Source organism: Alexandromys fortis, unplaced genomic scaffold, assembly GCF_014885135.2.
Source record: "Alexandromys fortis isolate MF-2015 unplaced genomic scaffold, M_Fortis_MF-2015_v1.1 scaffold_4, whole genome shotgun sequence".
Classification (NCBI taxonomy): Eukaryota; Metazoa; Chordata; class Mammalia; order Rodentia; family Cricetidae; genus Alexandromys; species Alexandromys fortis.
This window is the reverse complement of record NW_026067944.1, coordinates 26014939-26038064: the sequence shown is the minus strand read 5'-3', so window position 1 is coordinate 26038064 and position 23126 is coordinate 26014939.

The window sequence follows — 23126 nt, the reverse complement described above, 5'->3', positions numbered from 1 at the left end:
TTTCTTAAGAACTTCCTTTCTGTTTTCTATAATGGCTGGATTAATTTTTATTTACACCTTTAGTGTGTAAACTTTCTCTTTTCCTCACATCTTCACCAGCACAGTTTGTATTTTCTTTTGAAAATGGTACTTGTGATATTGGTGAAATGGTATCTCATCATTTTTCAGCACTTTATATCATAACTAAGTGTTGAGAAGTGTTTAATGTACTTATGGCCATTTAAATGCCTTCTTTTGAGAAATGTTTATTAAAACCACTTCATTGATTGCAATTGTGGTATATATGTAAAATATACATGTATATATGTATTTTTGTATGTTTGTAAATGTGCAAGTGTGAAGGCTCACACAAATATGTACAAACATTACATGAAAATGTGTACACACATAAGTAACATTGGTTATCTTTCTAGGTTGGTTTCTACCTTATTTATTGAGACAGGACAATTCAACTGAACAGAAAGCTCATCAAGGTGGCTCATATGACTAGCTAACTTGCTCCAGGGATTATGTCTCTGTCTTTGATTATAGGAAATCAAATTTCTGTCCTTATGCATGCTGATCATATGTCAAGCAACATAACTACTGGACTATCTCCTGTGTCCTATTTCCCATTTTGAGTTAGATTATATTGTTTCACTAAAGTTGCAGTTTGAGACTTGTGTTTTTGTTTGCTTGGTTTTGCTATTGTTGATTCATATATATTCTGGTTATTAATGATGGTACAAGTGAATAAATAGTTAAATTGTCTTCCAATTTTCATTTGTCCTTTTACTCTCTCAATTTTCTCCTTTGCTCTAAAGCCTTCATATTTTGCTATAGTCTTATATGGGAGTGGGATTACAGCAAAAAAAAAAAGGTTCATTTCCAGTGATATACTTCCTTCAGTGAGCTTGCACCACCAAAACCTCTCAAAACAGTACACTAAGTGTTAAAGACCCAAGCCTGTCTGGAACATTTCTTATTCAAATGATAAATCATCAAAAAAAAATAATCTACTGAATGAACGCCTCAGAGAACTAATAATAGAAGATGGGAAAGGGAAAGAAAAAGAAATAAAGAATATCAGAGACAAAATAAACTAGTAGAGATATAATATACAAAACCTATGCAAAAAGATAAGCAGAATTTCTAAGTACTACGAACAAACTTACTGAGAAAGATATCATGATTTATAATAATTACCACAGGACATGTGCTCAACTATGTTCATAGCAGCATTGTTTATCATAGCCAGAACCAGGAAACAATGTAAATGCCCTTCTAACAAAAAATGAAAAAGGAAAATGTGGTACTTTTACACAATGGGGTACTACACAGCAGAAAAAAATAATGACACCTTGAAATTTGCAGGCAAATGGATGGAGCTAGAAAACATCATATTGAGTGAGGTAGCCCAGACCTAGAAAGACAAATATCATATGTACTCATATATAAATGGCATTTAGACATAAAGCTAAAAAAAAAAAAACCTCTCTTGGGTAAGTTAGGAGCATGGAGACCATGGGAGAGGGTAGTAGAGGAAGGGAGAGGAAGGGAGGAAAACAGAGAAAAATGTATAGCTCAATAAAATCAATACAAAAATTAGAGATAAATTTGACCCAGAAAAAGTAATAATTTAAAAATGAAGTTTGCTAAATAAAAATTGAAGAAGACACAGAAAAAGGCAATTTTTTTCTATTCCCATGGAAGAATCAATATTGTTAAAATATACACACTACCTTGTGTGTTTCCATTGTTCATGTCTTTCAACCAAATACTAAAACTCATCTTAATGGGTGTAGGAAAAACACTTTTGAATTTTCTGTGACAACACAAAAAGACTTCATGTAGATAAATCAGTCAACACCACACACACAGACACACACACACACACAAAACCACACTAATCTCAGGACATAGGACATATTATGCTAAGCGAAGGCGCAAGGTACAGTCATAGAACATAATTTCCTCAGCGTGTTGACTTGAATAAAGAAATAGGACGGAAATGCCAGAAATGTAAGAAATTACTTATCTATGATTAATTGATTCTCAAGAAATACATCAAAATTCTATGCTGGAGAAAGAATGAACTCTTAAATTAATAGTACTGGAAGCTAGTTATTCATATGTAGGCCATTAAAATTTGAATCCTATATTTTACTCTGTATGAAATTGCAACAAGATGAACCAAGGATACAGATTAAGACCTGAACCCTCATATTCTCTTTAGGGAGAGTTTGGGACTCTTTAAGGAATGAATTCTACATACTTAGCAATAAGAAAGAGAACAGAGCTTAACTCTGTACAAAATGACAAAAATCAATTAATAATTTGGCTAGTGCAGTATCTGTCACAATAAAGCTTGACCTGGAGTTTATATTTTTTCTTTTATTAAAACTTGTTTATACAAATATTATCATAAGAGTAGATGATTATGATTAACTTTTACAGTGTCTTTTAGAAGATAAAATCAAGAATTGGACAAACCAAAACAGTAAATTAGATTAGTGTAAAAGCTTGATCATCACTCTGTAAGAAATAAGCACTACATTGGTGACCAAATTTAGCTCACAGTGATTTCATAGTTGCTATAGTTATGCTTAAATATATATGTACAGTCTATCATACATAGTTTTCCAGGACCATAAACATGAATTTATATTTCATCATATTTGCAATATGTGTAAGGCTGCATCCATCATTTTGGGCAAACATGTTCCGCATATTACAACAGATTTCAGTATTAAATTGTAAAATGTTAAGAACCTTTAGCATCTTGGGTAATCTCAGCCCCTTGTTGATATCATAACGGCTGATGTCTCACTACCCTTCGTTTGTATCTTCTTATTTGATACATGCCCAAAGAATATGTTTTCAAGATATTTATAAAGAAACATCTTATAGCCACATTTGTTTCTAAACATGCAGCTTCACACCTTCCATGGGACAGGTTAACGATTATTTTTGGCTTTAGAATCCATCTGTTACAGCTTCTGTTGGACCAAAGATCCTGTTTATGTCAACAAATTACTTAATTAAGCAAACTAGGTGACAATAATAATGAGTTTGTAAAAAATGAAGTAAATCTTCATAAACATTGTGCGATTCAGCATCGGTTCTTATCAGAGAGAAGACCGAAGGATTTAGGCTGCAGATCAAGGCATTGAAAGGAGGGATGCCCATAAGAGTTCACAGTCAAGATAGCATAGGATGGACTGGGATGTGATATCAGAGGGACTGAGGAACTGGCTTTATGTCAAAGGACCAACACATCTCTCTCCAATCATAAAGCAATATAATATTCTTGCTGGAAGAAAAGGGTGTCAAATTACCTGCGTCTTCTCTTACACCATAAAGTACTCCATATTTTGCAACAGGCCAAGATGAAGGCATCTAACCATCTCTGTGCGGCTTCTGTCTTAATATCTCCAAGCTCTGATTCTTCTTTGATGTATGCCAATATGATGTCCTTGCATAATCCCTGAGAATGTGACCTTCACATTTGAGTGATTCCCACAAACTGTCTTAAAATGTTACTTCTGGAAAGTGTCATCTAGAAAAATAAGATTTCATTTCAATTGAGTAAATTTTGCTAACTCTGGGAGATTTTCAAATAATGCTTCTTGTTTGTACATTTATAACTCTCTATTGGTTTTCCTAAAATTCTTGTAATATTCAAGGTACAGACTTAAAACTACTATTACAGAAAGCTCTTGCACTTACTATAATTCAAGGGATACATTTGAATCACTGTTGTTATAGGGTGTTAGGTCCAACTAGTCACAAAATGTTTGCCTGCTGTATATAACAAGAGTACTTTTGGTTCAAAATGGCCTTCTAAATGTGACTTCTCCCAAAGGCACAAGAGATAAATAATACTTATTCTGGCAAAAAAAAAATGTGTGGTATACACATGTTTTATAATAACTCTATTTATACTAACTTAGGGAATATGTACAGCTGTATAATAACAACACAGGACCATTAGCCTGTGTAACTCTTGAGAATAACCTACCATGTACTATACCCTAGCTATATGAAAAATTTTAAAGTCCTGAATATGAATAATGAGAATAACACCATTATAAAAAATCAATTGAGCATAAAGTATATAATGGGAAGAAGGAAAGTGACCATTTACATAATACTAGAAAGAGCTGTCTTATAGACTGCAGAACTGAATAAATGCCTGTACTGCCTTGCTACAGGAGGGGCATTTTAATGACTGCAATTCCTGTTGACAATCAAGAAGCTTCCAAGAAATTGTTTATGAAAGGGAGGATGGGGGAGTAAGATAGTAAAATGCAGGACATCTCTGTCACCTTTCTTAATACTCCAAAAGCAAGTTAAGAAATTCTAGTTTGAGGTTAGTCATATACTTTAGTTGTCTTTCTCGTTGTTGTTTTATACAAGGTCCTAGGGTCATTACTAATAGAATCCACTTTCTGTCTCAGGATTGTCTCAGTTGGAGCAATAAATTATATAGTCACTCCTCCAGCAAGCCATCCAATGAATGTCTGAATTCCCTTCAGAGTATTCTGATATTAAAAGGAATGGATCACTTTGTTATCTGTTGCTGTCATTGTTATTATTTAATGCCAGGAAAACAGCACTGGGTTGTTGCAGACAGAAATCAATAACACACAATGTTATAAGCCTTCAGAAGAGAAAATAAAGCCTCATTGGGAAGAATTGACTCTACAAGTGAGTAACATTTTATGTTCACTAAGCAGTAGTTGATTTCTGTACTCCTTGGAAATACTGGGGCTATGGCTTAGTACTTAGTTAGCTATTAAGTCAAAATTCATATACAGAGTCCTTAGAGGCAATTAAAAGGTCATACCCCTATCTTATCTTTCCTCGTTTGCCTTTACAACATGAAGGATTAGTTCATTTCCATGATGTGCGGTGATGGTACACACCTTTAATCCCAGGAGGCAGAGGCAAGCAGATCTCTGTGATTTCAAGCCCAGCCTGGTCTACAAGAGCTAGTTCCATATGTTGAACCCAAAAATGTGTATGAGAAAATCGTCACACCTTTTGCTACCTTCTTGCCACTATTGGATAAGCAATTAGTCCTACACTTATTATAATGACTGCCTGCTTTTATTAATAAAAATCATGCCAAAAATCAGATATACTAAGTATCTAATATTATTATGATCCCTCTTGTGATAATTGTCTTGTTACAATTTTTGTTGCTTTGATAAAACATCAAGACCAAAGTAAACTCAGAAGGAAATGAATTATTTAAGTTTACAATTCTCAGATCAAACTCCATCACTGAGGGAGGTCAGGGAGGGAAACTCATGGCAGGAATATGGAGGCAGAACTGAAGCAGAAGTCCCTTAGGCTACTTACTGACTTGCTCTTCGTGGCTTGCTCAGCCTACGTCCTATACAACTCAGTCCCATCTCTCCAGGGCTGGCACTGCCACAAGTGGACTAGGTCTCCGATGTCAGTCATTAATCAGTAAAATGCTCCACATATTTGCCTACATTCTAATCTTATGGAGACATTTTCTCAGTTAAGAATTCCCCGTTCCCTGATATCTCTAGATTTGCATCAAGTTGGCAGAAACTCATCATGCCATTAATTTTAAGTGACTATCTAGAATAATTAAAAAAGAGAGTTTTGAATATTAAAGTTTGATCTTTCCTACATGTAAAAGATGCCAAAAGTTTAAAAGAACAGAAAAGAAACAGTGCAAAGAAAAATTGTCTGTGATAATAAATACACATTAAGAACTAAGACAGTAAAGTGATATTTATTTTAATTTATTTAATATTTATTTACTGTGTGTATGGTCACATGGTGAGTACACGTATATATACATGAGTATGCCATAGTATGCAGTCAGGAAAGTCAGAAGACTACTTTCATGAGCTGGTTCTTTTCTTCCTTCATGTGAGACTTGGGGTTGAACCATAATCATTAGTCTTGGTAGCAAATGTATTTACCCATCGATCTATCTCAATGACCCTGATTTTAAAAGGAGATTAAAAAAAAACAGAATTGCAATAGATATAGAGGAGATTTCTTCCATATGCTCTAGAAAATTTGCATGGATATTTGGTCATAATGAAAACATGGTATAAATATTAAAATTCTTCGAATGTTTATCATCTCTATTTTAATGTGTCTTATTTATAATGCATTGAGTGCATGTAAGAACAGTAAATGATATTAGAAAAATATCTACAAACCCTTTCTTATTTTCTGTGGGAAAAAAAGAAAGCAACTGTAATGATGAAAAAAGATAAGCAATGCTTTCTTTAGTATGAAAACATCTAAAAGTATCCCTACTTGATCTGAACAGCCAAGGAAACATCTAGTTCAATTCTAGGATCAAATCTTGCATTTCCTTTTTCCACTGCCAGCACTGAGTTTCCAAACAAGACCTTTGAGATTCAAGTGCTAAATCATTTTGAAATACACAAATGTTTTTAAAGGGATTCCTTGTGCCTTGTGCCCTTCTCTCTCACTTGCTTTCATTAGTAAAGAGATTAGCTTAGTCCGGTACCTGCATCCACCTGCTGACATCACTTACTTGGTTTAGTCAGCTGTCAAGCGTTCTTCCCTGGATCCTTGAATTGTTGCTCACTAGGCAGTAACAACTTAGGTGCGGGCAGACATGGTTTCTTTCTGTAGGCCTGTCTTGTTGCATTTGACTATGATCACTACAAGACTAGAATCATCTCTTCTATTGCATCACCATCATGACAATTAACCACCATCCAATGAAGCCAATAGTTTATTGAGGAAGAGTATAAATCCGTTCCTCATAGCTAAAGGCAGATAATGGTCACAAAGAATAAATGCAATCATAATAACCTACTAAACATTTTGATATAATATGAAAACCAAATATATGTAAAAGTTTTGAGTAAAGAAAAGGTAGTAAGAGAAAATAGATTCTAAATAAATGGGCAAGGCATGAAATCAATGCCTACTCAATAATGGCTAAAATACTGAATTCTTATTTTTAATGATATGCCAAAAACCAGAAGACAATTAGGAAATAATGAAGACAGTGCTCAAATAGCTATTGATGCAAGGCTGGTAAGAAAACACTTGGAACAACTGAACATTTACAAATTAGGAGTCCCCTGCTAGATTTATTGAGCACAGTACAATGGGATAAGCTAGAGGAAATAATTGGATGAATTTTTGAAACTGAAAATTTATAGGCAAAGGAAAACAGAATGTTAGAGCAGTTTTGAAAGAGAATTACCAAGCTTGTTTTCATACTAAAGCGATGATCCTGCATGCAATTATTAAACTAAATATCCATGCATAAGACCTTTCTATCAACATTTTCATGGCCATCCTTTGTTTAATGCTGTCTGATTCTAGACCAACATGCAACCAGTATTTTTCTGATAGTTCGCAAACAATGTCTTCCAGGCTTATAGCTATTTCTAATGTCAATCTAGCTTAATTTAATAACTTCCAGTTACTGACCATTACAAGACAGATACTGCAAAAGGTATAGATATGCATGCAACATGAATACAGTCACCTCAGCTTGTCCAGTTGGGACAAGAGAAGTGTCCAGATTTAGCTTAGTCTCTGGGGTACTGGTCCAAATAGCATTGCCATTGCTGAGATGTCTTGTTTCAGATTACCTAAACATTTCTAAATGCCTAATTCACCTTTGCTGCCTGTGAGTATTACATGTGTGAGGGGAACGTTGTCATGATCCAGGAGGAGATACTCATATCTGGGACTCCATCTAATGTCCTTTCCACGCTCTTTGCTTCTCACAACCCACTCTAAACTCTCTTTTATGTGCTAACCTCCCTATTACACCCCTACTGTTTGTGTATATAATCCTGTCATTTATCATAGGTAATCTGAAAGCAGCACATATTTCTCAGCTTTACATTTTAAATGACCAACACCAGGTGCTATGACACCCACTTGTCACAACAGGATTTTTCTAGGAAAAAGTCCAAAACTATTCATAAAACAATTTATGATTATGAAAGAAGAACAAGATGTCAATGTGACTTTTTCAAAAAAAAAAAAAAGCTTTGCTTGCTGAAGTTAGGAAAACAACTAAAATCAAATGATAGTTTTAAGTGCAAAATTGAGGAAGTGTAATAAATATAAATCTCAGGCAGAAACAGTACCATATGTGAAGTTTTCTTCCTTCCTTCCTTCCTTCCTTCCTTCCTTCCTCCCTCCCTCCCTCCCTCCCTCTTTCTTTCTTTCTTTCTTTCTTTCTTTCTTTCTTTCTTTCTTTCTTTCTTTCTTTCTTTCTTTCTTTCTTTCCACCCTTATTTTTTCCTATTTTTCATCCCTTCCCCTTTTCTTATTTGTCCTTAGCATTTCAGAACTATCACTTGTGAAGTTGAAGATAAATTATTATTAAAACAAATCCATAGTTACTCTCAAATTTAGTCTCTCTCTCTCTCTCTCTCTCTCTCTCTCTCTCTCTCTCTGTGGTTGGTTTCTCTTTAAAAATAATTTTCATGTTGAAGATAATCAGGCTAGACTTTCCGATGTATTTTAGCCCTTTAGACAACAGAAACAAAAAAGTTCAGAAACATGGTTCCCTTTCTCCAGCAATTTGTATATATTTCCTGTTTATCTGTGACAAAATCAATGCACACAACTTCACTGAAAAATTTATTTAAACCTATGTACTTAAGAGAATAAAGTTTCCTTGGTATCAACGTTTAGTACTAAATATTTGTTGAAAGGATAAATGAGAAAATGTACAAAAATCTGAACACCGGTTTAATTTGATATTGAGAGAGAGGTGGTGCTTCATAAGTTAGTGCAGACACAGATGTGTATACTTCTTACACTAGGTTTAAGAGAGAAGAGACTACATGAAACAATGAGATCTGGTACTAAAGACTGTCACACTTGTTGAAAAAAGTATTTGTTTATCTGTGTAAATATGTGTTGAACTTGGTTATGGTGCATCTGTTTAACTGTGTGAAGATGTGTTGCTTTTGCTTATACGGCATGGTTTAACTATGTAAAGATGTATTGTTATTGTTTCTACTATATTTATTTAACTATTAATGATGTATGAATGTTTTACCTTGCCTGCCCAAGACACCTGCCTGGCCTAATAAAAATAAGAGCCAATAGCTAGTCAGAGGCGGGATAAGAGAGGCTGGTGTGCAGAGAGAAAAGGGGAACGAGTCAGCCAGCCAGTCAAGGGTGAGCCATTTGTGAGCCAGACAGACACAGAGAAAGAAGGGAAGCAGGTTGGACAGTACATAGATGAGGCAAAGGGGCCTGCAAGAGCACCTAGATTAATAGAAATGGGTTTATTTAAGTTTTTAAATAAAGCTAGTTAGAAAGAAGCCCAAGAGAAGATAGAGCATTCATAATCAGCAATTCTCCATGTCATGAATTGGCTGTTGGCTGGTGGGACAGAGAAGGGGTTCAGCCACTTGTCAGCACAATACAAACAAGTTCAAGTTTACTTTTAAGTAATTTTTAGAGATTATAATGCAATTATATCATTTCCTCCTTCCTTTTCCTCATTCCAAAATGTCATATTTTCCCAACAGCAATGTCTTTCTAACTCAATGCTCTTCTTTAAATTTTCACAGTTATTTCAATTGGACAAGAGTCTCACAATGAAGCAGCTCTGGTTTCCTCAAAACTCTCAGTGTAGACAAGGTTGACCATGAACTCACAGAAATCCACTTGTCTCTGTATCCCAAGTGCTAGGGTTAAAGCTATGTGACACTATACACGGAGGAACAAGCTCTTGCCGAAAAGAAGTTCTGGAGGCATGAAACATATACATATCTTATTAATACTTACTTTTTATTGTCATATTTTAAATATAATGGTTTGGTCTGGTAGTGATGGCACTCTCCTTTAATCCCAGCACTGGGAGGCAGAGGCAGGTGAATCCCCATGAGATGGAGGCCAGCCTGTTCTACAAGAGCTAGTTCCAGGACAGCTAGGACTGGTATACAGGGAAACCCTGTCTCACAAAAGCAAAACTAAAAGAATAATGGTTTTATGTTTTTATATGAATTTGTACAACATTTTTATTTTATTTCCCTCCCTATTATATGCAGTTCCACACATTTACACTGATCCCATTTGTTTCTAAAAGAAGAAACACTAAATACAAATTTGTGATTATAATCAAAATTTATTTCAGGGTAATTGTTTCTAAATTTAATGATTCAAATACCCAACAAAACAAGGCCAGGTATATACTATGCCTAGTGCTGACACTTCATTGATGCTCTCTTGAATCTCACATCAGCCTTTCCTCATTCCTCTCTTTCAATTTCTCCACTCTTTGCTTCTGTGGGTTGTCATTTTTCACTTCTGAGTTTCTCTTTGAACTGTAGACCATTGTCCACCTAATTTACCTGATATGATTGTCTGATGTAATTGTTCTCTGATCTGAACATCACTCACTCATGTATTGTCAAAATGCATAGTGTCAAGAATCCCACTACACAACATGCACAGAAGGCTAACCTGGAATATAAATCGATGTTTGTTCTTGACTTGGTATTTTGAGCTCTATGTTTCATGGATTTTGGCTTCTTTTAGAACTCTCAATTCTTTTGCATGACCTAACTGTAAATGGTCACAACTTGGAATTTAATCATTGTTTTGTTAGGGTTTTATATCATGTTTGGCAACATGAACAGGCAGCTACTATAAAGAAAATATTTAATTGGGGTGACTCACTTCCAGTTTCAGAGATTCAGTCCATTATCATCATGATGGGAATTGTAGCATCATATAAGCAGAATTGGTGCTGGCTAAGCAATTGAGAGTCCTATATCTTACAGGCAACAGGAAGTCAACTGAAACACAGGGAGTTATCCTGAGCAAAGGAAATGACAAAGCCTACCCCCACATTGACACACTTCCTCCAACAAGGCCATACCCACTAAAGCCATACCTCCTAATAGTGCCACTCCCTTTGAAATTATGGGGCCCAATTACATTCAAATTACCACATTAATTATTATTCAAAGTCACATACAATCATTTTTTTAAAAAAGGCACACAGGAGATTCTAAAAAATTATGACTTCTCTGCTAGCATTGGCTTTATCTGCAAAACTCTTACTATATACTCACCAGGACTTATTCCCATTCTAGTATTTCCACCTTTGTGCATGACAAGTTCCTTCTCTTTGATTCTTGATAAATGGTGCTCTTATGGACCAATGGAAAGGGAAAAAATGGAATCAACAAAAGCTGTGCTTTAGTCTTTACCCTCTGCTATTTTATAAACATTTGGTTGTCATACATTGCATCATATGCTACAGCCTCTCATCTATGGTCTATGAGAAAAGAAACATTGCAATAGTCAGCATAGGCATTTATAGTACCAACGGAGAAAAGCTTTCTACATACAACATTCTGTCAGTCTTTAGTCTTCTTTTCCAGTTTGATGTTTGCTACCTGAATTTTAGTCTAGTTTTGTAAGCTTTCTCTAAATATTTTTTAGATTCCCATTTGATTTTGTCTTTGAGATGCCACAACCAGATTTCAACACCCAGAAGGGAGCCTGACACTTCATGATCAATTAGCATTATTTGACAAATAGACTAAATAGCTTGTGTTGTGATGTATCTGTTAGTTCAAGATAAATGTTTCGGTGTGTTTACTTTTGATCCCTTTTTGATTTATCAGTACAGAGGAGGGATTTTACAGACTGATTTATAATAATGCCCATTTTTATGAGAATAAAGGCTAACTCAACCCACTTTTTGGTAAGCATAGCCTTTATTATTTTTTTTTCCTAAGTGAGTTACCTTTTATTGCCCACATCGAATATCATCTACCACTTTTCTGCCCACTCATGCAGGCTGGCAAGTCCTCCCTGTAGTTTATCTCCATCTGCTTGGCATTTCACTACCTGGAAGAGCTTGGTGTCATCTGCAAACTTGGATAATTTACCATGCATTCTCTCTTCCAAATCATTTATGAAAATGTTAAATAAGAGAGGTTCCAGGGCCAATCCCTAAGAAACCAAACTGTTTTTTTTCCTTTTTTTATTCAGAGTCACATTCATTTCCCTGTAGTTTGTGTCATTCTTTCTCCCTGTTAAAATAAGTGTTGTATAATCCCTCTATATAGATATCTGTATATATTTCTCTGAGCACTGAAACTACTTGGAGTCTGTTGAAAAGAATTTATTCATAATACGTTACTTCCATTAAACTCTTTGGTTTCTTAGAGTCAAGAGAACATTAATAGCCACAAGGAAGCCAAGAAGATTGGATTCTGGGTTCAATAGATTCAATTTGGGAGGATGTCTGGTTTTGTCTTCATATTTTCAGATATCAACTCATAGGAGGAAATCTGTTTTAAAAATATAAAATTTGAAATCACTGTTACAGAGATAATTCTCTGGAAAGAGGTGTCCAATATTTGTTCATTTTTCTCTAATGGTCTATATATAGGCACTGTTTTAGTTCAACAATCATACAACCTTGATGAAGTTCTGTTGCCCAAATTAAAATGCAGGACAAAATATAGCCACTGCCTGTCTCTATTCTAGAGATTATAAATACAAAGTGACATCATGTTTGTAAAAGTAGACCCTAAAAATACAGATAGGTAAACCAAAGGTGTTCAAAGGTACAAGGTAACCAGTACTATAAAAGAAAACATTGTCTAGATGTTCTCAAGACTTGACCTGGGAAAGAGTGGTATGATAGCAAAAGAGAATTAATATACTGAAAAATAATCACAATCATATTGAAGACCTATGTATAGGAAAAAATGAAAATGAAAATGAAAATTTGAGAGAGAGAGAGAGAGAGAGAGAGAGAGAGAGAGAGAGAGAGAGAGAGAGAGAGAGAGAAACCATGGTCAAAGTGTGTCAGGAAGCTTATTGTTTTTAGTTTCTGTATTTATATCTTCTTCTTGTCCCATTATGTCTTCCTGTATGCTGCCCTGTTCCCAGTCATGACGAAAATGGAATAAACCTCTGAACTGTAAGTGAGCCACCCAAATTATTTGTTTTCTTTATAAATGTTGCTGTTGTCAAGGTGTCTTCTCAGAACAATAAAATTTATAACTAAGACACCTTCCAAAATGTGATAATAAGACCCTATTGCTGAAGCTATCCCATATTTGCATCATAGAACATAGAGAATCAACCTAATACTAAACCAGAAGCTTAACCCTTGCAAGCTTACATTCATAGTGTTTGCAGGTACTATACATACAAGCAGAGGGAAAAAGTAAATATCCATTTTACACAGATGTGAACCCTGCAAATCACAATATTTACTAGGCTGGCAAGATGTGAGACCCTGGGGAAATAGTGGCATTAATGTTTTGGAACTAACCAACTATTTTTTTAAAAAAAATTAGATTTAAGGTCTACTCCTTGAGATAAAATAGATACCCGACAGCATCAATGAGGTCAGAAGTCTTTATAGATGTAACTTATACTGTTTCTAAGAGATATAAACTTGTAGCAAAATCTCTGATTCTCTGGATCTTATAATCTTCCAACACCCTCCTCTACAAAGTTCCCTGAGGCTTAGGAATTTGGCCATAGTTTAGATGTATTGGGATTAGGCACCACAACACTGCATTTTAATTGGTTGTTGTTTACTGTAGTAATCTCCACTGTCGCAAAGTGAAGTTTCCTTGATGAGAGGTAAAAGCCACGTTTATCTCTAGTTATAAGGGCAAATGATTATAGATGGTTGTTAGCAATGATGCTGATTTAGTGAATTATAAGCTGTAAATTCTCTAATAATCATGATTTTGAAAATACTGAGTAATTATCTAGATTTCCTGAAACAGGCATGAGGTTTGCCTTATGCCCAACATTCCTCCCTGAATGCACACACAGGTAACAAACATTATATGGATTGAACAGATTATATTTAGGAATATGAAAGAGAAGAGGGAGAAATATATGATATAGTTTTAAAAGAGGGGAGGATAAAATGTTTTATTAGATTTGATAATTAGATTAGATTAGATAAATGATTTATTAGAATCTCAACTCTTTAATTTAAAAACATGTTCAATGGAGGAAGTAGATTATAAAAAAAACTGTTTGAACATAGTTGAACAAATGTTCTTATAATATGATTGAGCATCCTTTGGGTGTATGTGCAAGAATTGTATTACTGGATCCTGAGGTAGGTTGACTCTCAATTTTCTAAGAAACTGCCATACTGATTTTCAGAATGACCTCACAAGTTTATATTCCTACAAGCAAAGGAGGAGTATTGCCCTTATACTACATCCTTTCCAGCATAATCTATCATTGATGTTGTTTATCTTAGCTATTGATTGGTGTAAGATGGTATCTCAGAGCCATTTTGATTTACATTTCCCTGATGGCTAAGGATGTTAAACATTTCCTTAAGTGTCTTTTGGTAATTTAAGGTTCTTCTGTTGAGAATTCCGTTTAGTTCTGCAGCTCATTTTTTTAATTCGATTATTTGGAATTTGATGTCTAATTTACTTAATTATTATTGATATGGGGTTGGTGAAGATCCCGAAGTCCAGTTGAAGAGAGGAATGAGTGAGAATATGAGCAAAGAGGTCAAGACGATAATGGGGACATGCACTGAAACAGTTTTCCTGAGTTAATGGGAGCTCACCAACTCCAGCTGGACACAGAAAGAACCAGAATAGGACCAAACTAGACCCTCTAAGTGTGGGTGACAGATGTATGGCTGGGGTAGACAATGGGGTCACTCGCATTGGCACCAGGATTTATCCCTACTGTTTTGATTGGCTTTTAGGGAACCCAATCTCTTGGGATGGATACCTTGCTCAGCCTAGATATAGTAAGGAGGGTCTTTTTCCTTCCCCAAAGCAATGTGAGTTATCTTCTCTGAGGAGTTTATTGAGAGTGTAGAAGGGAAATGATCTGATGAGGGACTTTTCTCACTAAAATCTAAATATTCCAGACTGTAAACTGGGACAAACAATGATCTAACAAAGAGTTGATGTTTCATAGAAATTAAAAATTAGACTCGATGGAATTCTGTGAAATTCTACAGGATCAGGGAAAAAGACAAATAATATACTTTTGTACTTTAGACAGAAAAAAAGCCAAATCAGCATCAAATTATCAACTCTCTACTTCCTAGAATTCTATGAAAATGAATGGCAACCTTACTTTTTTAAAAACAACAATACTGTCAACAAATAAAAATGATTGGGGGGCAATGATCATTTACTTTGTAAAAAGAAATCTTTAGCTTTTGGATGCTTAATTTTAAGAACACATATTTCCTGAATACTGTAAGAATCATGCTTATGTTTACTTATTATCATGTTTGTTGTTGTATAAGGTTTTTGTTATCATAATAAAGGTTGACACACCCTAAAGATATATTGAGGACATTCCACTTTCTTGTAACAGAAACTCTGTTTTAAGTATAGTGTCCTCCATAAAAATATCACGGCAAAACCCAGTATACACAGAAAGAGATAATTAGCAGTGAAATATTTTAAGTATTTCTGAAAGAATACTCAAAGAAACATCAGCTCCACTGTATGCTTTGGAATTTTTTTCTGTGATTAAATGATTTGGAAATCACTGTATAATATGTGACCTTTGTGAAAATTTCAACAACACATTGGCACATCATAGGCTCTAAAAAGCCCCAGAGTTAAACTATTTAATATTTAGCTTAGTCCCAAGCTCAGAATTGTTCTAAACGTCAATGACCATAAAGTGTTGTTCTCCTAGCAATACCTATTAACCTCCTACACAAAGATTGTTGCTTCAAACACCCTTCAGAAATTACTAATCTCTGATTCAGAGTGTGGTGCCCATATAATATAATTACTATCACACCTGAAAGAGCAGAGTGAAGTGGGCTTCTCATTCAGTATGTACAAATGTTCAGAAGGGCAATTAGCTGAGAATATATGGCTTGCATGCAACCAGATTAAAAGGAGGGACACTGATTTTGATATGGGGTTTTTGTAGCCTCTCTGAGGCTGTTTATACACTATTTATATACTATTATTCTTACAATGTTCCTGAGGTGTAATAGAAGTAGCATCCATATATAAATAATGAAGGCATTTTCCCTGATTTAAAAAAAAAATAGAGCATAGGGTTATGGAAGTACTAAGTAATGACAAACAATTTCTTCAAGCATAGGCTTCTCCTGAATTCTAACACCCTCTCTTGAATGAATAAAAAGTGCCAAGCTAAAAGCATTAGCTTTGTCTAAAATGAGTAGGGGTGATGTCATTCATTCTTTGAAAACCATGCTTTTAATCTGAAATTCATATAATGAGACATAGCAATGGAAGATAATGCATATGGAAGTTTTGCTTGAATGGAAATTCCCAAGTGAATTTGACATGGAAAAGCCTCTATAATAATCATAGCATATATAATAATCATAGCATAGTACCTTCGTGGTCCCCTTTGAAGTTACATGAAAATTATATGTGGATAACTCAGCATGAGTCAAACACAAACAAGATAATGAGACGATTTATTTTAGGGGACAGGACAATATTTCATGGATGTTTATACTCTAATTAGAAAGATGATATAAACCCATGAAACAGGTAATAAAACCAAAGAGATATGATTAAGTGTAATGACAAACAGTGAAAGAATAAAAAAAACCAGCAGGTTCTGTAAGAGGACTGGGAAAGAAAAAAAAATCAACTCTCACTATTTTCATAAAATTAAAACATGTTAAATTTTAAAAACCACTTGATTTATGGAGATTTATCTTGTAATTTTATTTTGCATGTTCAAACCTTTATAAACTAGATATTCTCTTTGTCTTTCCAGCTCGCGCACCAGGTAGCCAGACAGTGAGAACAGAATACTTAGTTCTGTCCCTACCATCTGCCCATAACTCCTGCTGAAATCAGGTGACATTTTATCTAGATACATGCTTGCTACTCAATTCGCATTTGCATGGGGACTGAATATTTTGAGGTTCTCAGATTCAAGAAACTGTGAAAATATCTCATCTCATTATATAAACTTTCAGTCTGAGGTTTAGCCATCCCTGAACAATCATGGCCCAGCACGGAAAGTAAAGATGTATTCTACATATGCACAAATTGTAACAATAACACTTTGCATTTCCGAAACATCTTCTATTGAAATAGCTCATTCTCAGTCCTGTGTACAAGCATTAATTTAACCTCACAAGGGAAAGATAATTTGCAAGAAATAGGCTAACTGTCTGGTTGGAGATAGCATAGCTCAAAAAGTCAGTGTAACGTGCCCATACTCTTAACTCTTAGCCCAAGGAACTGCATAAACAATAACCGATTTAAGGCCTTAAAATCTTTACTTTGAAATCTCAATCGATATATTAGCATAATAAATTGTTTCACCTTTATAAGTACAACAAAAATAATCCCAATAATCCTTTCTTTTTTGACTCTTTGTTATTATTATCATTCACAAGTCTTCTCAGGAATTATAAAATCTGGATCCACTGATATGAAAATTTTACTAGTGAAGAGATTTAATTTATCTGTACAAAAATGGGCAAAAACTTGGAGACATCCTCAGCACCTCACAGACAGACTTGTTTCATCTTATTTAATTCTCTTATCTGTTATTTACCAATTTCATAAGTGTACATAAGGCAACCTGACTACTCTCAAACTCTCACGGCTCTCCCACCTTCCTACTACCCCCATCTACCTCTCCCCCTTTAGAAAACTTTTTCACATTCATGCCTACTGCATTTGTTTTGGTTATTGTTGTTTTGCTTCCTACAAAGTTTAACTAGGGCAGTGCTATTGGTCACACATTTGGAGATACTTATCAGAGCCTCATGGGCTCAACTAGAAGGAGTCCAAGTACCAAGATTCTATCAATTGCAAACAAGTCAGCAGAAATGGGCATGGCTCCATAAGGCCAGTCTCCTTCTGTGACTGACTGTTGATAAGGTATGTCTTGGCAAGCTCAGCACAGGTAAGTCCAGCAGCTAATTCATCCTTATGAAGGCTGTGTCAATTTTAGAGGGTTTGGATACAGTTGGAAGTTTGTAAGACTATAGGAAAGGGCAGAAGAGACTGACAATGTCAGCACCTACACAAATTTACTCATTTTTGTTCATTAAATAAATAATTACTGAGTGTTTTTCCATAATTAAGATGCAAAACTGAATATGTACTCAAAATTCTTAAAAATGGGTAGGCAAACAAAATATACTTGGATGTGGGATGTCCTTCTGTATATGTGTTGCTTTTATAGGTTGATGAATAAAGCTGTTTGAACCAATAATTTAGCATATTAAAGCCAAATGGGACATCTGAACATATATATATATATATATATATATANAGAGAGAGAGAGAGAGAGAGAGAGAGAGAGAGAGAGAGAGAGAGAGAGAGAAAGAAACCATGGTCAAAGTGTGTCAGGAAGCTTATTGTTTTTAGTTTCTGTATTTATATCTTCTTCTTGTCCCATTATGTCTTCCTGTATGCTGCCCTGTTCCCAGTCATGACGAAAATGGAATAAACCTCTGAACTGTAAGTGAGCCACCCAAATTATTTGTTTTCTTTATAAATGTTGCTGTTGTCAAGGTGTCTTCTCAGAACAATAAAATTTATAACTAAGACACCTTCCAAAATGTGATAATAAGACCCTATTGCTGAAGCTATCCCATATTTGCATCATAGAACATAGAGAATCAACCTAATACTAAACCAGAAGCTTAACCCTTGCAAGCTTACATTCATAGTGTTTGCAGGTACTATACATACAAGCAGAGGGAAAAAGTAAATATCCATTTTACACAGATGTGAACCCTGCAAATCACAATATTTACTAGGCTGGCAAGATGTGAGACCCTGGGGAAATAGTGGCATTAATGTTTTGGAACTAACCAACTATTTTTTTTTAAAAAATTAGATTTAAGGTCTACTCCTTGAGATAAAATAGATACCCGACAGCATCAATGAGGTCAGAAGTCTTTATAGATGTAACTTATACTGTTTCTAAGAGATATAAACTTGTAGCAAAATCTCTGATTCTCTGGATCTTATAATCTTCCAACACCCTCCTCTACAAAGTTCCCTGAGGCTTAGGAATTTGGCCATAGTTTAGATGTATTGGGATTAGGCACCACAACACTGCATTTTAATTGGTTGTTGTTTACTGTAGTAATCTCCACTGTCGCAAAGTGAAGTTTCCTTGATGAGAGGTAAAAGCCACGTTTATCTCTAGTTATAAGGGCAAATGATTATAGATGGTTGTTAGCAATGATGCTGATTTAGTGAATTATAAGCTGTAAATTCTCTAATAATCATGATTTTGAAAATACTGAGTAATTATCTAGATTTCCTGAAACAGGCATGAGGTTTGCCTTATGCCCAACATTCCTCCCTGAATGCACACACAGGTAACAAACATTATATGGATTGAACAGATTATATTTAGGAATATGAAAGAGAAGAGGGAGAAATATATGATATAGTTTTAAAAGAGGGGAGGATAAAATGTTTTATTAGATTTGATAATTAGATTAGATTAGATAAATGATTTATTAGAATCTCAACTCTTTAATTTAAAAACATGTTCAATGGAGGAAGTAGATTATAAAAAAAACTGTTTGAACATAGTTGAACAAATGTTCTTATAATATGATTGAGCATCCTTTGGGTGTATGTGCAAGAATTGTATTACTGGATCCTGAGGTAGGTTGACTCTCAATTTTCTAAGAAACTGCCATACTGATTTTCAGAATGACCTCACAAGTTTATATTCCTACAAGCAAAGGAGGAGTATTGCCCTTATACTACATCCTTTCCAGCATAATCTATCATTGATGTTGTTTATCTTAGCTATTGATTGGTGTAAGATGGTATCTCAGAGCCATTTTGATTTACATTTCCCTGATGGCTAAGGATGTTAAACATTTCCTTAAGTGTCTTTTGGTAATTTAAGGTTCTTCTGTTGAGAATTCCGTTTAGTTCTGCAGCTCATTTTTTTAATTCGATTATTTGGAATTTGATGTCTAATTTACTTAATTATTATTGATATGGGGTTGGTGAAGATCCCGAAGTCCAGTTGAAGAGAGGAATGAGTGAGAATATGAGCAAAGAGGTCAAGACGATAATGGGGACATGCACTGAAACAGTTTTCCTGAGTTAATGGGAGCTCACCAACTCCAGCTGGACACAGAAAGAACCAGAATAGGACCAAACTAGACCCTCTAAGTGTGGGTGACAGATGTATGGCTGGGGTAGACAATGGGGTCACTCGCATTGGCACCAGGATTTATCCCTACTGTTTTGATTGGCTTTTAGGGAACCCAATCTCTTGGGATGGATACCTTGCTCAGCCTAGATATAGTAAGGAGGGTCTTTTTCCTTCCCCAAAGCAATGTGAGTTATCTTCTCTGAGGAGTTTATTGAGAGTGTAGAAGGGAAATGATCTGATGAGGGACTTTTCTCACTAAAATCTAAATATTCCAGACTGTAAACTGGGACAAACAATGATCTAACAAAGAGTTGATGTTTCATAGAAATTAAAAATTAGACTCGATGGAATTCTGTGAAATTCTACAGGATCAGGGAAAAAGACAAATAATATACTTTTGTACTTTAGACAGAAAAAAAGCCAAATCAGCATCAAATTATCAACTCTCTACTTCCTAGAATTCTATGAAAATGAATGGCAACCTTACTTTTTTAAAAACAACAATACTGTCAACAAATAAAAATGATTGGGGGGCAATGATCATTTACTTTGTAAAAAGAAATCTTTAGCTTTTGGATGCTTAATTTTAAGAACACATATTTCCTGAATACTGTAAGAATCATGCTTATGTTTACTTATTATCATGTTTGTTGTTGTATAAGGTTTTTGTTATCATAATAAAGGTTGACACACCCTAAAGATATATTGAGGACATTCCACTTTCTTGTAACAGAAACTCTGTTTTAAGTATAGTGTCCTCCATAAAAATATCACGGCAAAACCCAGTATACACAGAAAGAGATAATTAGCAGTGAAATATTTTAAGTATTTCTGAAAGAATACTCAAAGAAACATCAGCTCCACTGTATGCTTTGGAATTTTTTTCTGTGATTAAATGATTTGGAAATCACTGTATAATATGTGACCTTTGTGAAAATTTCAACAACACATTGGCACATCATAGGCTCTAAAAAGCCCCAGAGTTAAACTATTTAATATTTAGCTTAGTCCCAAGCTCAGAATTGTTCTAAACGTCAATGACCATAAAGTGTTGTTCTCCTAGCAATACCTATTAACCTCCTACACAAAGATTGTTGCTTCAAACACCCTTCAGAAATTACTAATCTCTGATTCAGAGTGTGGTGCCCATATAATATAATTACTATCACACCTGAAAGAGCAGAGTGAAGTGGGCTTCTCATTCAGTATGTACAAATGTTCAGAAGGGCAATTAGCTGAGAATATATGGCTTGCATGCAACCAGATTAAAAGGAGGGACACTGATTTTGATATGGGGTTTTTGTAGCCTCTCTGAGGCTGTTTATACACTATTTATATACTATTATTCTTACAATGTTCCTGAGGTGTAATAGAAGTAGCATCCATATATAAATAATGAAGGCATTTTCCCTGATTTAAAAAAAAAATAGAGCATAGGGTTATGGAAGTACTAAGTAATGACAAACAATTTCTTCAAGCATAGGCTTCTCCTGAATTCTAACACCCTCTCTTGAATGAATAAAAAGTGCCAAGCTAAAAGCATTAGCTTTGTCTAAAATGAGTAGGGGTGATGTCATTCATTCTTTGAAAACCATGCTTTTAATCTGAAATTCATATAATGAGACATAGCAATGGAAGATAATGCATATGGAAGTTTTGCTTGAATGGAAATTCCCAAGTGAATTTGACATGGAAAAGCCTCTATAATAATCATAGCATATATAATAATCATAGCATAGTACCTTCGTGGTCCCCTTTGAAGTTACATGAAAATTATATGTGGATAACTCAGCATGAGTCAAACACAAACAAGATAATGAGACGATTTATTTTAGGGGACAGGACAATATTTCATGGATGTTTATACTCTAATTAGAAAGATGATATAAACCCATGAAACAGGTAATAAAACCAAAGAGATATGATTAAGTGTAATGACAAACAGTGAAAGAATAAAAAAAACCAGCAGGTTCTGTAAGAGGACTGGGAAAGAAAAAAAAATCAACTCTCACTATTTTCATAAAATTAAAACATGTTAAATTTTAAAAACCACTTGATTTATGGAGATTTATCTTGTAATTTTATTTTGCATGTTCAAACCTTTATAAACTAGATATTCTCTTTGTCTTTCCAGCTCGCGCACCAGGTAGCCAGACAGTGAGAACAGAATACTTAGTTCTGTCCCTACCATCTGCCCATAACTCCTGCTGAAATCAGGTGACATTTTATCTAGATACATGCTTGCTACTCAATTCGCATTTGCATGGGGACTGAATATTTTGAGGTTCTCAGATTCAAGAAACTGTGAAAATATCTCATCTCATTATATAAACTTTCAGTCTGAGGTTTAGCCATCCCTGAACAATCATGGCCCAGCACGGAAAGTAAAGATGTATTCTACATATGCACAAATTGTAACAATAACACTTTGCATTTCCGAAACATCTTCTATTGAAATAGCTCATTCTCAGTCCTGTGTACAAGCATTAATTTAACCTCACAAGGGAAAGATAATTTGCAAGAAATAGGCTAACTGTCTGGTTGGAGATAGCATAGCTCAAAAAGTCAGTGTAACGTGCCCATACTCTTAACTCTTAGCCCAAGGAACTGCATAAACAATAACCGATTTAAGGCCTTAAAATCTTTACTTTGAAATCTCAATCGATATATTAGCATAATAAATTGTTTCACCTTTATAAGTACAACAAAAATAATCCCAATAATCCTTTCTTTTTTGACTCTTTGTTATTATTATCATTCACAAGTCTTCTCAGGAATTATAAAATCTGGATCCACTGATATGAAAATTTTACTAGTGAAGAGATTTAATTTATCTGTACAAAAATGGGCAAAAACTTGGAGACATCCTCAGCACCTCACAGACAGACTTGTTTCATCTTATTTAATTCTCTTATCTGTTATTTACCAATTTCATAAGTGTACATAAGGCAACCTGACTACTCTCAAACTCTCACGGCTCTCCCACCTTCCTACTACCCCCA